Source organism: Lepisma saccharinum, chromosome 6 (genome assembly GCF_977018435.1).
Source record: "Lepisma saccharinum chromosome 6, izLepSacc3.1, whole genome shotgun sequence".
NCBI classification, from domain to species: Eukaryota; Metazoa; Arthropoda; class Insecta; order Zygentoma; family Lepismatidae; genus Lepisma; species Lepisma saccharinum.
In genome coordinates this window covers 87,821,373-87,840,563 of record NC_139234.1, presented here as the reverse complement: position 1 = coordinate 87,840,563, position 19,191 = coordinate 87,821,373, and the positions used below count along the sequence as shown (strand labels likewise).

General features: G+C 36.5%; 1 protein-coding gene across 1 annotated transcript in view; it reads right to left on the bottom strand.

Moving 5' to 3' along the window:
* The window catches only part of LOC145988925 (uncharacterized), a 48,312-nt gene that overhangs the window by 28,391 nt on the left and 730 nt on the right, over positions 1-19,191 (bottom strand). Inside the window, exon 2 of the mRNA XM_083124224.1 lies at positions 5,537-5,613. The gene's annotated coding sequence lies outside the window, so the exon portion shown is untranslated. The remainder of the gene's footprint in view (positions 1-5,536; positions 5,614-19,191) is intronic.

Here is a 19,191-nt window from a genome sequence, read left to right as displayed (position 1 = left end):
GTTGCAATGCAGCCATTTTAGGACAGTTCTAGGTTAAAGATTGCAGCTCTCATAAAGTCTCCCACCGACTGTGATGTATGCATGTATGTATGCATTGCATGCTCAGAATTTGGCACAAAGCCACCAGCAATCATGTGAGGTGTGCAGACTGGACGTCGTGAGTGATAGTATGGTCAGACGATGGTGCAGACAATTCACGGACGGTCAATCCAATGTGCACAACCCCATACAGCTGAGTACACGAGGGCCCTTTGCATCACTTCAGGTGAGATATCTTGGACTACTCCCTGTACAGCCCTGGCCTTGAATGTACAGACTTTCATCTCCTTGTTTAACTGAAGAGGTTTCTGGCAGGGCAAGGATTTGACAGCTACACTGCGATAGAGATAGTTCCAGTATTTGCTGTCAGACACATATGCAATGGGCATACAAATTTTAGTGCCATGCTACGACAAATGCCAGAACAACGGTGGTGATTATGCCAAAAATTAGGTTAGGACTCACTGTTACTAATGCAATAAATTACAACTGATATTCTTGTTTAATTTATGCCTAATCGGTAGGGACCTTGATATTTTGTTATTTTTTTTTCAAATTTGTGTATTTTCTTATTTTTTTATTTTTTACTATACGGTGTTTTTTCCCCAAAATTCACATTTTCATTTTAGCGCATTTTCTGGCAAATATCTGAAATTATACCTTCATGGTGTTTTTAAACTACTGTTTCAAATTGTAAGGCACATGGCTTACGCCTCTTAGTGAGAGTTTGATATCTTGAAAGTTATTTTCCATACCCCCATTTTTAATTTTAAGGTAAGGATTTTAGATAATGGAATTTTCCCCATATATACTGAAGGGTGCATAATGACCATAAGTGGCGACGCACCCAAAAAATTAAAATCAATGTCACGTGACAGATACCGATATATTATGACACCAAAAATTGGCATTATCTTTTTTTGACTTGTTAGTGTTTTACGTTTCCCCAAATTCGAGTTTTTTTTAGAACATTTATCTGCTAAATATACCAAATCTTAATACTCCATTGTTTTTAAAACTATTATTCTAAATTGTAGGTCACCTGGTCTACGTATTTTCGTGACACTTTGATATGTTGGATCAGATTTTTGAGGAAGTAAAAGTAAAGTGCTCCCCTGCACTTTTCCATGAAGGTGTATAGGGGTGTGGAGTTAGGGCCCCACACTTTCTTGATCATGGCTGAAGGTGGGGGTGATGTGATCAGCACCACGCTACTGGCTACCTTTATCCCTCAAAGTTTCCTCAAGGTACCAGCTTCATATGATGCTGGGTTGGGTGCCGGAGCAGTTTGAATAGGTGGAAAACATCCCGGTTCTCCCCCGCACAGGATCGACCCCGGGTCTCTCGCATAGTAGTTAGACGCCCTAACGACTGAGCTCCATTATTACTCGCTCCATCTGTTGACAAATCCCCTTACTACTCCCATACGGACAAGAAAAAAATATAATTCAAAATTATAATTCAATGCATTTTCCACATAATACAATTGTATTTAGAGGCTTAACCTTTACTCCCCCGATGATACCATATGGTATCATCAGAGTAGGGGTGTACTGACCCGATGATACCATATGGTATCATGGTGCTGATTACGAAATGAATGTGCTTTTTGGACCTTCATACTCTTATGTTTGGGTGGAAACTCTGACACAGGTCTGGAGCAAGCCTGGGAAATTCATATTGATGACCAACCTCCCCCCTCTCTGCAACATATCCATGCCACATTTCCGAACAGAGTTTCACATTTTGGCTCATTATTCAACTTGTATGGCACCCAGGAACATGAAACATGTTTCAATCTCTTTGGAAACGTCCATTCTTTTAAGAGAATACTAAGGTTCGCACCTTCTCCCCAAAATAACGGGAAAAGAGGGGGAAAACTCCAGATTATTTTTTTCATTGAAATTCGGGTGTCACCCCCCCCCCCCCAACCCCTATTCCTCGGTTCGGCGTTCTGAATTGTACACGGTTGCATGCTCTGATGTTTTAGCTGCAAAACAAAACTTGTCCGAAGTAGATTGCTCCCATATTGGCCGAGTTATAACAATTTTCTGAGCAATATGCAAATTACCTATATTTCGTAAAAAACAAAGTTTCACATTTTGGCTTATTATTCAACTTGTATGGCATCCAAGAACTTGAAACATGTTTCATTCTCTTTGGAAACGTCCATTCTCTGAAAAGAATACTAAAGTTTGCGCCTTCTCCGCAAAATAGTGGGAGAAGAGGGGGCAAACTCCAAATTTTTGTTTTTCCATTGAAATTCGGGGGTCATGCCCCCCCAAACCCCCTTCCTCGGTTCGGTGTTCTGAATTGTACAGGGTTACATGCGCTGATGTTTTAGCTGCAAAACAAAAGTTATCCCAAGTAGATTGCTCCCATAGTGCCCGAGTTATAACAATTTTCCTCCAAAGTGTGTTCGAATTTAAAATTCCCACCGAGAAGCCCAGGCGAGAGAAATATCTCTCTCTCTCTCTCTCTCTCTCTCTCTCTCTCTCTCTCTCTCTCTCTCTCTCTCTCTCTCTCTCTCTCTCTCTCTCTCTCTCCTCCTCCTCCTCCTCCTCCTCCTCCTCCTCCTCCTCCTCCCTCACTGGTTTCTGCCGTAGGTTGTGTTGCGCAGAAAAGGGGCCTAAAAGTTGAGGCCGAAACTTACGAACGAGATTTCCTGTTCCCGTGCAGAGTTCTATAACGATATCTTTAAAAAAAAATTTAAAAAAATTTAAAAAAAGTCAATGAAGACGAAATTCCCTGACATTTCCTTGACTTTTTTTGACACCTCAAATTCCCTGACTTTTCCCGGTTTTCCAGGTTTTCCAGATCTGTCGCCACCCTGTATTTGCTTCTGCTTCAGTTTTAGTGTCAGTGTTGTTCAACCGCCAGGCTGGAAAAGGTCCATTGCACCCAGGGATTGACGACTCATTTAAATCTAATTTTATATCTGACAGCAAGTTCTATACATAATTGAACTATGATTATGTAATAGTTGATATACTTGATGTCAAATATAAAATTAGATTTGATTTGATTTTGTGTTTTAAGTCCACTTTATGCACAATAAAGCTTATCTGGAATGGACCTACAGTTTAAAGAGGGATCTGAACCACTTGTGCCTCCATCGGGTATCAAACTCGCGACCCCTTGATTACAAGGCGAGAACGATACCACTGTGCCATCGGGGAGGTCCATAAAATTAGATTTAAATTAGTCGTCAATCCCTGGGTGCACATTAATTTCCATATAAACTTTAAAGATCAGAAATGTATTTATGAGTGAAATTCTTGGGATCAGGGCATCGACTTGTAAGAAATAAAATTACTGGGCTGTGGTATGACAAAGGTTGGGAATTTTGCAACGAGCAGCCAAAATACATCACTAGTTGCTCTGTGACCAAGTTTATTTAACCAAATTATACATAATTAACTGGAAAGCCAGAACACAAATATACATATTTTACTGAACATAAAATTTAATGTAAAGAGATTTGATACTAGATTTTCAAAAGGTAGAGAAGTATTTTCTTTTTACTTCATGTATATATTTGTATAACAAATTCAAATATTGAAAATCGTATCATAATAATCATACTATTAGGTTCTATTAAAAAAAAAACATACAAAACTACTCGAGTTATGTGAATGTTTATACTACATAGATATATTCAATAAGCCTACCGAAATATGAAGATAACACTCGGAAAGAACTGCCCATTCAAAAAAGCCAGCTTTTTTAAAAACACTTTATGTCTAGCTACGAATTTCATATTGTAAATTGTATTTTATATTTTGGAATGAGTGTCTATTTTACATAGGGAGATAAACAAAAACCATGAAACAGGAAAAATATTGCCAACTCCAGTATTTTCATTGATTTGAGACAATTTTGTTCTTTTTCCAAAAAAAGAGAGTTATTTTCCCGACCACTTCCAACTCTACACAATAGTAAATGAAACAGGATAATTGTAGTGAACCTCACAATATTTTCCCTCTACATTCTTCGGTTAAAGGAATTCTGACCAAATTTAATACCCCACACCCACCCTAGTCAATCGATCCTTGCTAGAAGATACAGAGTTCCCATGTAATGAGAAATTCGAAAGTACTGTTGTGCATTATTTCTGGCTTTACTGGGAACATTTCTGCATTTTTCTGACACATTTATATATTTTTATACATATTTTTCAATTTTTATGGCATAATTACATACATATTTTACAGTTTTATAGGACATTAAGTCCCCGGCCCTAGTGATAGCAATAACCTGCTCACCCATGCGACGATGATGTACAATTAAGCTTGGACAGTGTCCTATCTTCAGATCATATTCTCCTAGCAAGCTGATTTCAGAAGCCCCCTGGCCATTGCAGTTATCTATAGGAGCTATCATGGAAAATAGGGAGGTTCTGTTCTCTTATCAAGATCTACCAATAAGTTTAATCTTGTTACACTTCTGGCAAAACTTTGCTGATCAAACCTGAGCAAATACTTGAAGTTGCTGCTCTTAGAATTGTATAAGCATAAGTAATGCTCAATAATACATTGAGCGTTACTTCATTAAGAATTAATCAATAGTTTGCACTAAAACATGACCACCAGCCAGGAATGCCCACCCCCCCCCCCCCCCCCCAAGGCCTATGATGCATCCCCCCAAAAGGTAGGACCCTCCCTTATCCCAAATTATTTACTCAAATTATTTGTATGTTTACTTTAGGTATTGTTTACAATATAGACATTTACATGTATATTGTATATTACTTTGACATTGAAATAACATTTTACATAAATGATATCTTCTGATGTTCCAAAGTTGTTGTAGCAAAATTATTGATAAATTCCTCATTTTCCACCACTTTAAAAATATCGTTCTCGCAGGATGAAATTATGGTAGCCATTAACAACTCAAAACGAACGGAGTCTGTTTCTAATTATTCTTATGACACTCACTGTGCATTCTGCAGCACAACTTGTCACTGATATGGAGATCAGATCAGAATTTTATGCAATACCTGCAGCTGAAATTAAAAGACTAATGAATGAAAAAGCATGGCTCACTTTCATGCTTGCTAACATAAAATTTACAAAACTGCTCAGGCTCACTGTCATTGTTAGTGAACTGAATCTTCTTCTGAACAGTTTGTCTGCTTGACTAACCTTGTATTAATGCGAACAGCACACAACCCTCCCTCCCTTTCCAAACCGATTCTAAAGGCATAAGAGTTAGTGTTTTACTTCAACTACATCGCCGTGATCACTTACAGGTAGAAAACCTGTACATAATAACCATAACTAAAAATCAATATCAAGTCAATCAACCGAAACCTCACCCCTCCCCCCCTTTTTGTGTGAAAATATGTTGAATTGGTAGCAAAACTATACAATTTTGTCCCCCCAAAAATTCCAACGATGCAGGCACGTCATGAAACTCCCCTGTGGGCACCCCTGGGACCAGCATTCCACAGATGACATGTGGGCATTTCTATTTTTTGAAAGTCAAGACTTACTGTGATTTTGTCAAAACTTGATGCTGCAATTCAAAATTCTCCAATTTCGTGTCAGCTTCTGTACTTTAACAGCAGATCTGAAACAAATAAAGATTTATTATTTAAAAAGAGAAAAAAAATACAAAAGAGTAGTATGAACTATGAACTACAATTAACCATTTTTTCCCCACATTACAACAATCTAAACAAAGGCTGCAAACTATCCTGCTCGCTTTTCCAGCTGGCGGCTGGGAAACAACGAATCAGCAATCAGTTGAATTCTCTTCAACTGACCTCGGGCATTTTCATGTCATAAGGCATGAGTATGGGAGAGATAGTGTGTTGATCAGCGCCGTAACTGGATAAAAGTTGTACAATAGTACATAAAACAAGTGATGTGATTATTAAAATCATCGACTAATGAAAATTAGTCGACTAATATTAGTCGAATTAGTAGTTTCACTAATATTAATCAAATCAGTCACTTGACTAACATTAGTCAAAGTAGTCGTTTGACTAATATCAGTTGAAGAAATTGCATGACTAATTTTAGGGAAATTCCATGTCAAATCAACTATTGCACAAACCTTTGTCGTCATGGATTTGGCTAAATTTTGGTATACATGTTTCTTATCATCCGAAAATATAGAAAATATAATTTTTATTTTTCATGTTGCAGGTTTTTGAGTTATTGAAATTTGAAAATTGACAAAAATGCTCAAAAACTGCTCACCGCTGAAACTCTAAATACAATTTGCAAGAGACCTGTTTCAACTACAGGGCTGGGCATGGTCTCATTTTAAAGCTTATGAAGAGGGCTTTCATTCGATATACAAGATGCTTGTTTTTTTGCGAAAAACAAATTTTGAAAGTTGTTTCAAAATTTTATTTTACAATTACCAAAAAACGAAATTTTCAAAAATTTTACACATATTGGTACACATCTACTGAAGGTTCAGTCAAAATTTCAAGGTGGTATCATGAGTGAGAGACAGTTAAAGCTCAAGTGTGAGTCATCCCTTTCCTGCAGTGACTTGTTTATTCCTGCTCTCCTATGCTTCCTTGTCCAACTGGATCAGTTGTGGTGTAGCTGTGAGAGTTTGTACATCTCAATTAACTTCTATGCTGTGAATTGTTTGAAACTTGGAAAATCCTTCAGGGCCAGATGATAATGCTGGTCCTAGTTGCAGCAACCAAGATTCAGAATATATGGATGTTGATAGAGGGTTCAGCTACTTGAATGCCTTTTTGATCTCTCTTGGTGAGTCTCCAGTGAGTAAGAAGAAATTGAAAAGTTCGAAAATGTATTGAAGAAAAGATAAAGAAAATAAGCAATACTTATACCCAATCCCTTCTTAATGTAGAAGGTGATAAAGATGAAGAAGAATGCCACTGTAGCAATTCAGAATCAAAAATCTTTGAACAACTTAAAGAGAGATTTAAAACTGCAAATAAAAGTGAAAGGTTCATGATTTTGTCCATTTTGCCCAAAAGTTGGTCATGTGGAAAAATTGAAAAGAAGTTTGGTGTTAGTAATTACATATCAAGGAAAGCAAAAAAAAAAAACTCGTCGAATAGAAGGGAATTTTGTCCTCACCTGACTCCAGACCTGGAAAAACTTTACCAGAAGAAACAGTCTCATTAGTTAAAGATTTTTACTGCAGTGATGAAGTTAGCAGGCAAATGCCTGTTAAGAAAGACTATGTTTCCGTGAAGGACACAGATGGTAAACGTATCCACATTCAAAAAAGATTGATCCTGGGAAATCTGAGAGAAATATTCAGACTTTTTAAATCTAAATATCCACTACTTAAGATTGGGTTTTCAAAATTGGTAGAATTAAGACCAAAGAGTTGCATAATAGCAGGAGCCAGTGGTACCCACATTGTATGTGTTTCTACCACTCATCAAAATGTTAAACTAATGATAGCTGGAATGATGAAGTTGGTATGTATGCTTCTGTATTTATAATGTGGTTAGGTATGTAAAATACGTTAACTTAAATCATCGCATGGTCTTGAAAGGAATTAATTCACTTTTCATATGATACCAAAGAGATACCACCTTGAAATTTTGACTGAACCTTTTTGAAAATTGTATAACAAAATTTTGAAACAGCTTTCAAAATTTGTTTTTCGTAAAAAACCAAGCATGTTGTATAACAAATGAAAGCCCTCCTCATAAGCTTTAAAATGAGACCATGCCCAGTCCTGTGGTTGAAACAGATCTCTTGCAAATTATATTTAAAGTTTCAGTGGTGAGTGGTTTTTGGACAATTTTGTCAATTTTCAAAAATCAATAACTCAAAAACCGGCAACATGAAAAATAATAATAAAAAAATATTTTCTATATTTCAGATGATAAGAAACGTGTATAAAAATTAATTAGTCAAATTCATGACATCAAATTCCAAAATTTATTTTTTCTTGGTTGATTTGACATGGAATTCCTTTAGTCAACCCATCAGTCAACTAATTTCAGTCGAAACCGAACATGACTCATTCTGATTCCAAACGAACCATCGACTACTGAAGGGCTTATTGTTAAGAAGTGAAGCAGGAAAGAGGGTATTTCTTGGAAAGGTCAGTGACTGGAAAATTCCATTACATGGTACCCTACAGCTGTCAAACTGGAAGGAAAGGGTGCTCCTGTAGTGGCATCAGCCCCTACCTCCAGGGGGTGATGGCTGTGGTCATTCATGTCACTATTTTTGTTTACACTGCTGTGATCTCTCAAGGCTTACGCATTCCTACATCCTAGAGTTTCTTGGAACTCACAGGTCAGTGACCATCCCTAGGTATCATGGTTGATTAAAGAAAGACTGCAATAGTGAAAGCGAAAATCTCTCATTTCTAGCCTTTGGATTGGCTAGAGATTTTATATTAAAAGCATTGTACCATAATGAAAATATTCTTAAAGTTAAAAAAAGTCAAATATAAGAACAAAGTTTAAAATTCATTAGTTAAAAATAAACACTATGTTCGTAGGGCAAATACCAAAATTTACGCTGTGCAGTATGATATCAAACTTGCTGCAATATGTTGATTTTCACTTTCCTTTTCCCTGGGGTAGAAATTTGCCAGCAACATCAGTGGCTAAGCACGGTGAGTGGTCCATTCACATTCTCACCACTGATATTCTCGCTTCGGGTTCGAATCCTGGCATGCACATGGATGTTCCTTAGTAAATTTCCACACATCAATTTTTTTTCTAATCTCCATTTATGCTCATCATCCCGATTAGCCTTAGCAACGTAAAATGAGGAAAATAATAACGAAAGATAGAGGATATGTCACTGCAGAAATTTATGACAATTAATTCTTAGGTATGTACTAGGTAAATCAAAAACTAAAGGCAATTTTGTGTTTTTGCAAGAATAAACTAAGACTGGGTGTGTCTGCCGTCACCACGTGTATACTTGGAGTGACGTGGAAGTAGTAGTATCAATTACTGCCCCATTCAGTCAAGTGTCGCGGAGCAAAAAGGTCACACGTATGGACGCACCATTCCACGAATGCATCATCGAGAAGCAGCACGGCGTAATGTGCTTTCTGTGGTCGGAGGGGGTCAAACCGGCAGACATCCACTGTCAGCTGTTAGCGCAGTATGGAGCAAGCACCATGACTCAACGAAAGGTGTATGAGTGGGTGGACCACTTTAAAGCTGCATGGTTGTCGGTTCAGGTCAGATGACAAGGTCCAGCAGGCGGTGCAGACGTGGCTTCGTGACCAACCAAAAACCTTCTTCACGGACGGGATACAGAAGCTTATTGCACGATACCAAAAGTGCATTGCCGTTCAGGAGGCATATGTAGAAAAGTGATATGTGTAGTTCTTCTTCTTGTGTGGAAATAAAGATGTTATGTGAAAATTGCCTTTACTTTTCGATTTACCCTAATATTTACCACTGTGTACTAAGAGCCCGGTTGAGATGAGTAACGTTCCTTCAAATTGTTCCCTTATCAATATTTCACTCCACAAAATAAGCATATTTACATTATGATATTGCTTGTAACTCTTGTTTTCGTACCAGGAAGTAATCATTACTTGAAAAGGCTGCGTTGAAGCCCCTAGTATTGTAATTTGTATTTTTGTTATTTAGCATCACTTTTCTGTCACTTTTGGATAATAATGACGAAGATGAGTGATGATTATGAAATTGGTGAATGGACACTCACACGGAACACGCAGTCCAGCCACATACTCAATGGACGGGGCAATGGGGCAATTTCCTTTCTTTCAACTATCAAATGTTTTTATATGAAGCTATAAAAACCTACGAAACTAAGACTGACGATTTTTCAGATTTTGTCCTTGCATGGGTTCCTTGCAGAGAGAGGTAGGCTTCAGGACTCTGCAGTCTGTAACATTTGGTAATTTTAGTTTTATCACTATTCATTCAAGTCGGGACAGTCTACTCTTTTTAATCCCTGTGTTGAATTTCTTTTAACTGCAGTTACAATGAAAAACTGTCATTTTTCTTGGTTAACTCGCATCCAGACATGTTCATTATAAGAATCATTGCTAATACATATAATTTAATTTCAAAATAAAGTATTTTCTATGCATAGAATTATCGTCGTTGGTCAGTGATATTGGTAAACAGTAGCGGCGATTGGGTACCAAAACTTGGTGGGGGGGGGGGGCAAGGACTGTTTACATTTTTCTTGGTGTAGAAGGCTTAGCATTAAGAAAACCTATTGTATTTCATTGCATAATCATCGCATCCTGATTTTTCAAATCCAAAAATTGGTTTATAATATGTCATCTCTTAATCGTTGGATTGGCGCATCACTAAAAGAAACCAATAATGGCGGTGCATGATCTTTGGACGGAGAGGATTACATTTTTTTGAGTCCGTATTTTGCAACACTAGTTAATTTTCTCAGGTGTAATATTTCGATTGTAATGCACAAATCAATAACAACTAATGTTTTACTTTTCTTTTTGAGACCAGAAAAATGTTGGCTCTCACAATGAAATGATGTAAACATATTCAAGAGTATTCTGTGCATTCTAATATTACACCAAAAGCAGTTTACATTGTAATAAATAACTTTTAATGGCCAGAACAATAAAAAAAAAATCACACTGCTAAAAATTTGGCATAAAATCTGCAACGAATGTGTGTTGAAATATGGTACTGCGGAGCTAAAAGTGGGAACAACTGCTCCCACCCACCTTAATCGACACCATTATTGGTTAAAGAAAATTAAAGGAAATTTGAAAACATTGTTAATTTACAGAATACAGTAATGTTAGAATACTTCTAAGAATTGAATGTAAACAATAAACACCAAGCTGTAAGGTGCATGTAAATGACTGCTTTGCTGACTCTTTGGGTGTCTGTCAGTGAGTTGTTCCTTTACTTTGGACCATAATATAGCAGTTCTATAATTTTACGTCTAGCTGCAATACTACCATAATGTTGGCAGTCACATCTGATACTTAAACAGCATTTTGCATCTTCTCTTTGTTCTACATTTTCAGATCCCCCCTCCCTTCCCTTCCACACACAAACACACAAATCCCATGTATGGGCATGTCATATCTAGTTCGGGATTTGAAGCTAGAACCTGTGGTGGTGAAATCGTGAGTCCACAACTCAACGTGTCGGGTCTACATGATGGTTTTCTGTAATCAAGAGGTGCTGGGTTATATTCTCTTTGGGCACATATAGAGCAGTTTGTATCTTAGAACTTTATAGATTCAGTAGGAAAAGAAGACAATTAAATGTTCAACTTATGAGGCATTTCCGAATAATTCTAGTAATTCAACTAATATTAGACTAACAACTAATTTGGCTAATATTAGTCAAATGACTAATTCAACTAATATTAGTGAAATGACTAATTTGACTAATATTAGTGAAATGACTAATTTGACTAATATTAGTGAAATGACTAATTTGACTAATCAAAAAAGTAGTCAACTAATTTTTTCGACTAATTAATCAATATTTTGTTTTGACTAATGACTAATTAGTCGATGGTGCCCATCACTACATAAAACACGGAAAAATAGTACACAAAACACTCAAACACTGTATAAACAAGGTATTAAAAACAACTGACATAAACACGTACGCTTGGCAAGCCATTTACAAGAGAGTGATGTTACCCCTAGAACTTTTTCTTTGCAACTGAGGTTGTTGACACTTATTGAAGCACATACCCCCGAATACGATTGGTGGACAGATGGAGTTATGTAGGTCAGCTGCCAGTTGGGCCTGAAGTCAGTGTAACTAACCTTATATTTTGTATCACTTCCAAATAGAACTGATACAATAAATATATTAGTCACCTGTGCATATGAAAGACATGGGTGGCTGTGATGTGCTATCTCTGTATGTGAAACAAAGAAGGCATTCAAATCAATTTCCTACATACACACCGACCAGCTCCATCGTTTGTTTATCGACAAGTTCCTAACATTTTACTAGTGCATGCACAAAGTTGACCCCCCCCCCCCTTCCCTACAGCAACTGGTAAAACATAATGTTTTGACCAAACAGGATGTTAGTGATTCTAATTGTACACTGGAAGTACATAAAAGAAAGGCCTTGTATGGCTACATGTGTTCTAGTTACAAACTTCAGGTACGTCTGGTACTCTTAATCAAATGCCATTAAGATTATTGACAGCAGAAATATTAATACATGTTTGAGCAAGTGCCACATGGCCATATATATAGGTATATTATGAGAGGAGTTAAACTTTCAATTGCACCCAAATATTACAATTTTACTTATGATTAATTACTATTTTTATTATTACTATTATTAAATCAGCTTGCAGTTAAATGGCAATATATTTGTAAGAACTGAAAATGTTATATCAGCTTCAAGTATGTTGATTCCAACAAAATTGTGATTACAGTTAATTTTCATCTCTGTTAGCAATTTATCTTTCATTACCTAACCTAAATATAATATAACTCCAGATCCCATTTTCAAATTTTGCACATTGAATAATAGTGCATATTGTTACTTTTCTTAAAAAATGAAGACCAATTTTTGAGAAAATTGCTACCTAAATTTAGATTACAACAGCTTAAAAAATTCCCCCTCCCCCAACACAGGCATGTAATGTCTCGTGGGAAAGAGCTCTTCAATACCTTTCTAACAGTGCCTTAACAACTTCTATAGGTGTCCTGATTGCTGAAATATTGCAACTTAAAATTAACATGATAGTGAAAAAATCAGCCATAACCACACAATTTGCACCCCTGTAATTAAGAAATACAAAAGCCATGGGTCTGCAACTTTGCATATGTTCCTATCCCAGGTGGCCCTTTCAGTACACCAAATTTGAAATGAATCAAAATATACGAGGTAGAAAAGTGTTATAGAATGACCCCACTATATCTGTTACAGAGTGAACATGTTTGGGAACTAGGGAGCATTATGGTTTCTTGTAATTCTTCTATTAACAAATTTGACTCCAACAAAATGTCCTCAGATGACAGAATGCTCTGAGGCAGTGGGAAGAATTGCTTGCTCCTACTTGGATTTGCCACCACAAATTTCCTGTACAACAATGTGTCTGTTGTTCGCTCATTTACATGAAGTAAAATTTGGTTCACTTGTGTGTAGTTCTAGCAATAAAACTGCATGTGAACTAATTCATTTTACTATTATAAAGATAACAAAAGAAAAGGGAAATCTAAAGAGAGATCAATGAGCAATTCAATTTTCAGAAAATATGATCACGCTATGCAGAGGTCCAAACAGAGCACAACCTAGTCTTGAAATTTCTTCTCTCCTTTTAAAGAGATTCCCAACATTAGAATAATTTATTTATTTACTTTTCTCTGTAGTTAGGGTTTTAAAAAACTAGGACAGTTTCTTTAGTAATTAAAAAGTTTCATATGTCAGGATTTTTCTGGATAATTAAGGAATTATCGCAGTGACAGCACACAGTTTCCACGGACATCGCTGTGTGCGGTGTTGTCACGCTCCACTTACATCTTTACACCGTTGAATAACAATCTGTATAAAATCGGTTGCGCAATGTAAATTAACGATGATAATGGAATTTAAAAGCAGATGCAAAGAACTTCAAAACAAGACCAATATTGTATTTGTAAGACTACCCAATACCAAGAAAAGGTTGTTCCACAAAATAGATAAGAACGTCTTTTTGACAAATTTAAAAAATCTGAAAATTAAGAATTTTGTTTAAAACCTTTCTACCTGAACCATACTTAAATGTCATCACGATCAGACCACCTTTTTGTTATTTATAGAACTTCAAAGAGAGCGATCATTTGCAAAACTCGAAAAAGCAGCACTTTTTTGTTCTCACAATGATAAAAAATAGAAGGCATACTAAAAAATGTGGTTAGCATAGTTTAACACAGAATTGAATGAGATAAATTTTGATGTAACTCGTTTACTTGTAGGTCTACTGGTTAATTTTTAATTGGAGTCCAAACTCTAGTATCTATAATTTTTAACCCGACAGTAGTCTCACAAGTAATTTGTTTAAAGGTATCAACTTGGGATAACAATCTATCCTAAAAAAAAAACTACGTAATGTGTGAATTTATTTTGAACATTTACAATATTACATCAGCAAATTAGTTATTTTTGGAAATTGTAAGCTGTTTTGGTCATCAAATAATATTAAATGTAACAAGGGACCAAGATTAGAACCCTGTGGTACACCTGAGCCAGGTATAAATTCATGGGGCAGCAACATTGATATTTTACATATTGTTTTTGGTTTTTGAGGTACGAACACATTAAAGCTATGAAGGAAGAGGAGAAATTACGAAAAGCTAATTTTTTCAAGAGAAAATAGTCGTTTACGCTGTCAAATGCTTTACAGAAATCAGGGTATATGATGTCTACCTGGCATCCTGGGGAAAGGAAGTTTGTAATTTCTATGAGTTATGTCACAACAGATCTCTTTGGTACGAATCCATGCTGGTACACAGGTACACATTTTGTTCTTTTTTTAAAAAAAACTCAACCGGGTGTTTTTTTTTGTTTTGCAGATAAAACCCGATAAAACTTGGGCAAAACTGGGTTTTACTGGGTTTTTTCAGGTTGTTTATAAATATATATATTTTAAAAATTAAATACATTTTTCCCTGATACTAATATATATGAACATTCAATTTGTATTGTTTTAGTTCACTGAATGAAAAACTATTTAAGCCTTTTGGCATGGAGAACTTATATATATATGTTTTCCCCTTTTGCGCTCAAATCGCGGATAACTTATATATATGTTCTTCGTTTTTCAGTGCTTATGAAAATTCTTGCTTGTTTCTATGTGGTTCGGCGATTGTTTCACTGCAAAGGCTTGATATTTTAGTACATAACTTGACCGGTAGGTGCAGCACAAGTGCGTAAGTGTTTATTTGTTTTGCTTACATGTTTAGTAACATTTGTTTTTTGCTTTTTTGTTGAGTTCGTACAATGGCCGACAATGCTGTCCCAGGTTGTTCCCGGCGGATATATATGTAAAAAATGTATTTGATAGATACAAAGCAAAGGTGCTTTTTCCTCCAATTTATCCCTTACCGAGGACAAATGTGAATATCCAAATGCATTCTGCAAAAGAGACATATAGCATGATTTTCATTTTTAAAAAAAGCAGCTAAAACTGTATGGCGCCCAACAAGGGCTGAACCCATTCACACAAAGACCACCTTTCACAATATACATCAAACATCTAGACACTTACATTAAACATCACAAACTTCATACACTATGCTAGCACTATTTACAAACATAATATTTTGACAATTTACACTATTTACATCTCTCCTCCTGAAATTTCACAAATCATTTACCTAGGTACTAGTTCCTTTGTGCCTCATATGATGCTTTGAAGACTATCACACGAAAGTGAACTTCTGCTGATTTCAAGTTATCAAAAATTCCAAAACTATAATGTAGCATATGTTTAGATGCCATAGTAAACTGAACTTCTCATTTTTTCATACCACATATTTGTTTTTATGATGAACTGATTTTTGCATTTCTTACTCATATTGTAATTGTTTTTGGTTTGCAACACTGGTGAAATTATAAAATCATATCACATAGAAATATTAAAAAAAATACCTTATGTGGATGAATATGTATCATTGGTTGAATATTTTTTAAAAATAAATGATAATGAAAATTTTTAGAAATTTTTATTATGAGATGGCAACACTGATGCTTGAAGAAAATTTTATAAACATTTGTAAATTATTTTGTAAACGTTAGTATTTTGTATTCAAACACAAAATTGAGGGTCTGAAGATGTATGCCAATATCAACTTTATTTCTTGTATGTTTCACGTAATCTTTCTTTTCCCAGATGAATGGTTAATTTACTATTTCTTATGATGTTGACACCGCTTTACATGAATACTTGGAAAATTATAGATATACATGTAAAAACAAAAAAAAAATTGGGATGACAACACTGACATTTGAAGAAATATACATAACGTTTCTGTACGATAACTTCTATCCCTTAGTATTTTGAATCAGTATGCAAAATTTCATGTGTAACAGTTGGGCTGAAAAGTTCGTAGGCTAACATAGTAAAAAATATTTTTTTGACAAAATTCGATTTTATTATTCAATATAGTTGCCTTCGAGGGCGATACAACGATTATAGCGGTCATACAATTTTTCGATGCCATTTTTATAGTACGATTTCTCTTTAGCCTCAAAATAGGCCTCAGTTTCGGCGATTACCTCTTCATCAGTGCTAAATTTCTTTCCAGCGAGCATTCCTTTAAGGTCTGCAAACAGGAAAAAGTCACTGGGGGCCAGATCTGGAGAATATGGTGGATGGGGAAGCAATTCGTAGTCTAATTCATATAATTTTTCCATCGTTTTCATTGATTTGTGACACGGTGCATTGTCTTGATGAAACAGCACTTTTTTCTTCTTCAAATGGAGCAGTTTTTTCGTGATTTCATCCTTTAAACGCTCCAACAACGCTATGTAATAATCGCTGTTGATGGTCTGGCTCTTTCTGAGGTAATCGATGAATATAATACCATGCGCATCCCAGAATACTGATGCCATAACCTTGCCAGCCGACTGTTGCGTCTTTCCACGCTTTGGATTCGGTTCATCACGTGCAGTCCACTCGGCTGACTGTCGATTGGACTCTGGAGTGTAGTTATGGAGCCATGTTTCATCCATTGTAATATATCGATGGAAAAATTCGTGTTTATTACGGTTGAATATCGCTAAACATTGCTCCGAATCATGAAAACGTTGTTGCTTTTGATCGATTGTGAGCACGCGCGGCACCCATTTTGCACACAGCTTTCACATGTTCAAATATTCATGCACAATATGTCCAACACGTTCCTTTGATATTTTTAAAGTCTCAGCTATCTCGATCAACTTCACTTTACGATCATTTAAAATTATTTTGTGGACTTTTTTGATGTTTTCGTCGGTAACAGCCTCTTTGGGGCGTCCACTGCATGCATCGTCTTCGATGCTCATTTCGCCTCGTTTAAATTTAGCAAACCACTTCTCAACGGTTGATTTTCCTGGTGCAGAGTCTGAATAATGTTTATCAAGCCAAGCCTTGGCTTCAACAGTATTTTTTTTCGCCAAAAAGCAATGCTTTAACACACGAAATTCTTTTTTATCCATTTTTTCACAATAACAAAAGCTGCTTCACTCACAATGCTATATCTCACGAACTAATTATCCGACAGCTGTGACATTTATACACGTATCTTTTGAAGGTTAGTACTAAGTAAAAATCACATGGATTTAATTCTAGTAACGCCATCTATGAGTCAGCCTACGAACTTTTCAGCCCAACTGTTATATAGCAAATAGTAACCGAGAAATTAATTTTCACAAAAGGGTCAAAAATCCTACGTTGGCTGTGAACTTTCCAAATATATCCATATGAGCCGAAACGGTTAATATTTTCTGTTAACATAGTTAAGAATTGACAATCAAGGTCTCACACCTTGAAATAATTAAAACTAAAATCATACATAACCAGTACATCCATTGACCAATGAAGGCCCAAGCGTACCTACTGACTGCCGGCCGCACTCCCATTTGATCCTACCCTGAGGTGGGCAATCATCCAACCAGTTACGGGGTGACGTGTGGTCAGCACGACAAACCCCCAGTCGTCGTTGTAGGTTTTCATGACTGGGTTACGCTACTCATTTGTAGCTCCCCAATTCAATCATGGTGGTGAGTATTCACCAGTCTCATACACAGGCCGAAATCTCAGGAGAAAAGCTGTTAGCTACATTTCCCTATGGAGACTCAAACCTGCACACGTCCCATAGCCGGAGCCCAAAGCATGACCACACAGCCACAGTGTGGGACAAATGATAAAATACTATGTTCTGAAAAAAAATTGACCGACAGTTTGATTCTACTCTTGCTGGATGGCGCAACAATTAATATATCTATGATCAGTTCCCAGGGTTTCGCATTGCAATACTATACTAATACTTGATAGCTGTGGTGGTTTAGTCAAACTCCCCAGCGGAATGGTTAGCACAGCATGCTGCAATACCAGGAGTCCCGGGTTCGAATCCTGGTTTGGACATGGATGTTTGTGTTTGTCCAAATGATAATACAGAGAAAATAGAGAAAATTGATGTGTGTAAAGATTGAGAAAATAGAAAGATACTACTGCTTAGGAGTATTACTTTTATTACAAATGTAAAAAAAAAGTAGACAGACTGGCTGAATGCCATGCAGAACACCCATGTTCGAATCTTGGGGTGGGTGATCTAAGGTCAGAATTTTTCTGGTCTTGTCCCTGGTTACAGCAGCTCTGGAACTCACCCAGCCTGAAATCAATGGGTCCTGGGGTGCTAAAGACAGCCAGAGTTTGGTTGTATTCACATCACCTCCAAAATGGCAGAGATCAAGAATATGTTGGGCTCAACCCCCATGTGCCTTCATGGCACGTTGTTATATGCACGGGGAACTTTTACCTTTATCTACTACACAACATACGATAGCTGCACACACACTTTTCAATCTGCTTCAATACATTTTGTTGACAGTTGTGTTTTCCCATTATTTTTGTGGATGTTTAAATATCTCCTCCGTGAATTAACCATGCCAAAATTATAAGGCTGACATATTTAATTGTCTTGACTGATTTCATCCAAATGGAATACCACATCCATCTTCCAAAATATCGGGTTGCTATGAAATTTAGTTCCCATGGAAAAAACATTAGTGGCCCCCATTTGGATCCCAACATACATATTGCTGTGTGGTTTTTACGCACATGGAAATACATATGTAAAAATGGAAATACATATATAAAAGTTTGAATGTTTGTAAATATTCTGGCCTAGGTTGCTTTTTGCTCGGTAGCAATTGTATAATTGACATCAATGCCGCTAGGAGCGCTGCCGTATCCATTGCAACAGACGATGAATTTACGTAGGTAAAAATCGCCTTTTAAAAGACTGTGTGATAGTTATGCATTATGGTGATTGATAATTACGTGAATACGTCCGTTTTCCTTTAGGGGCTAAGCCCCGTAAGCCCCAAAGGACGAGACGCCACTGGTGTCAAGTATTTTTTTTTACTATGCTTGCCTAACCTAACGGAAAATGTTTTTTTGGGGCTAATGTCAATGGTTTTTGGGGGCTAACGTCAATGGTTTTTGGGAGCTAACGTGAATGGTTTTTGGGGGTAACGTCAATGGT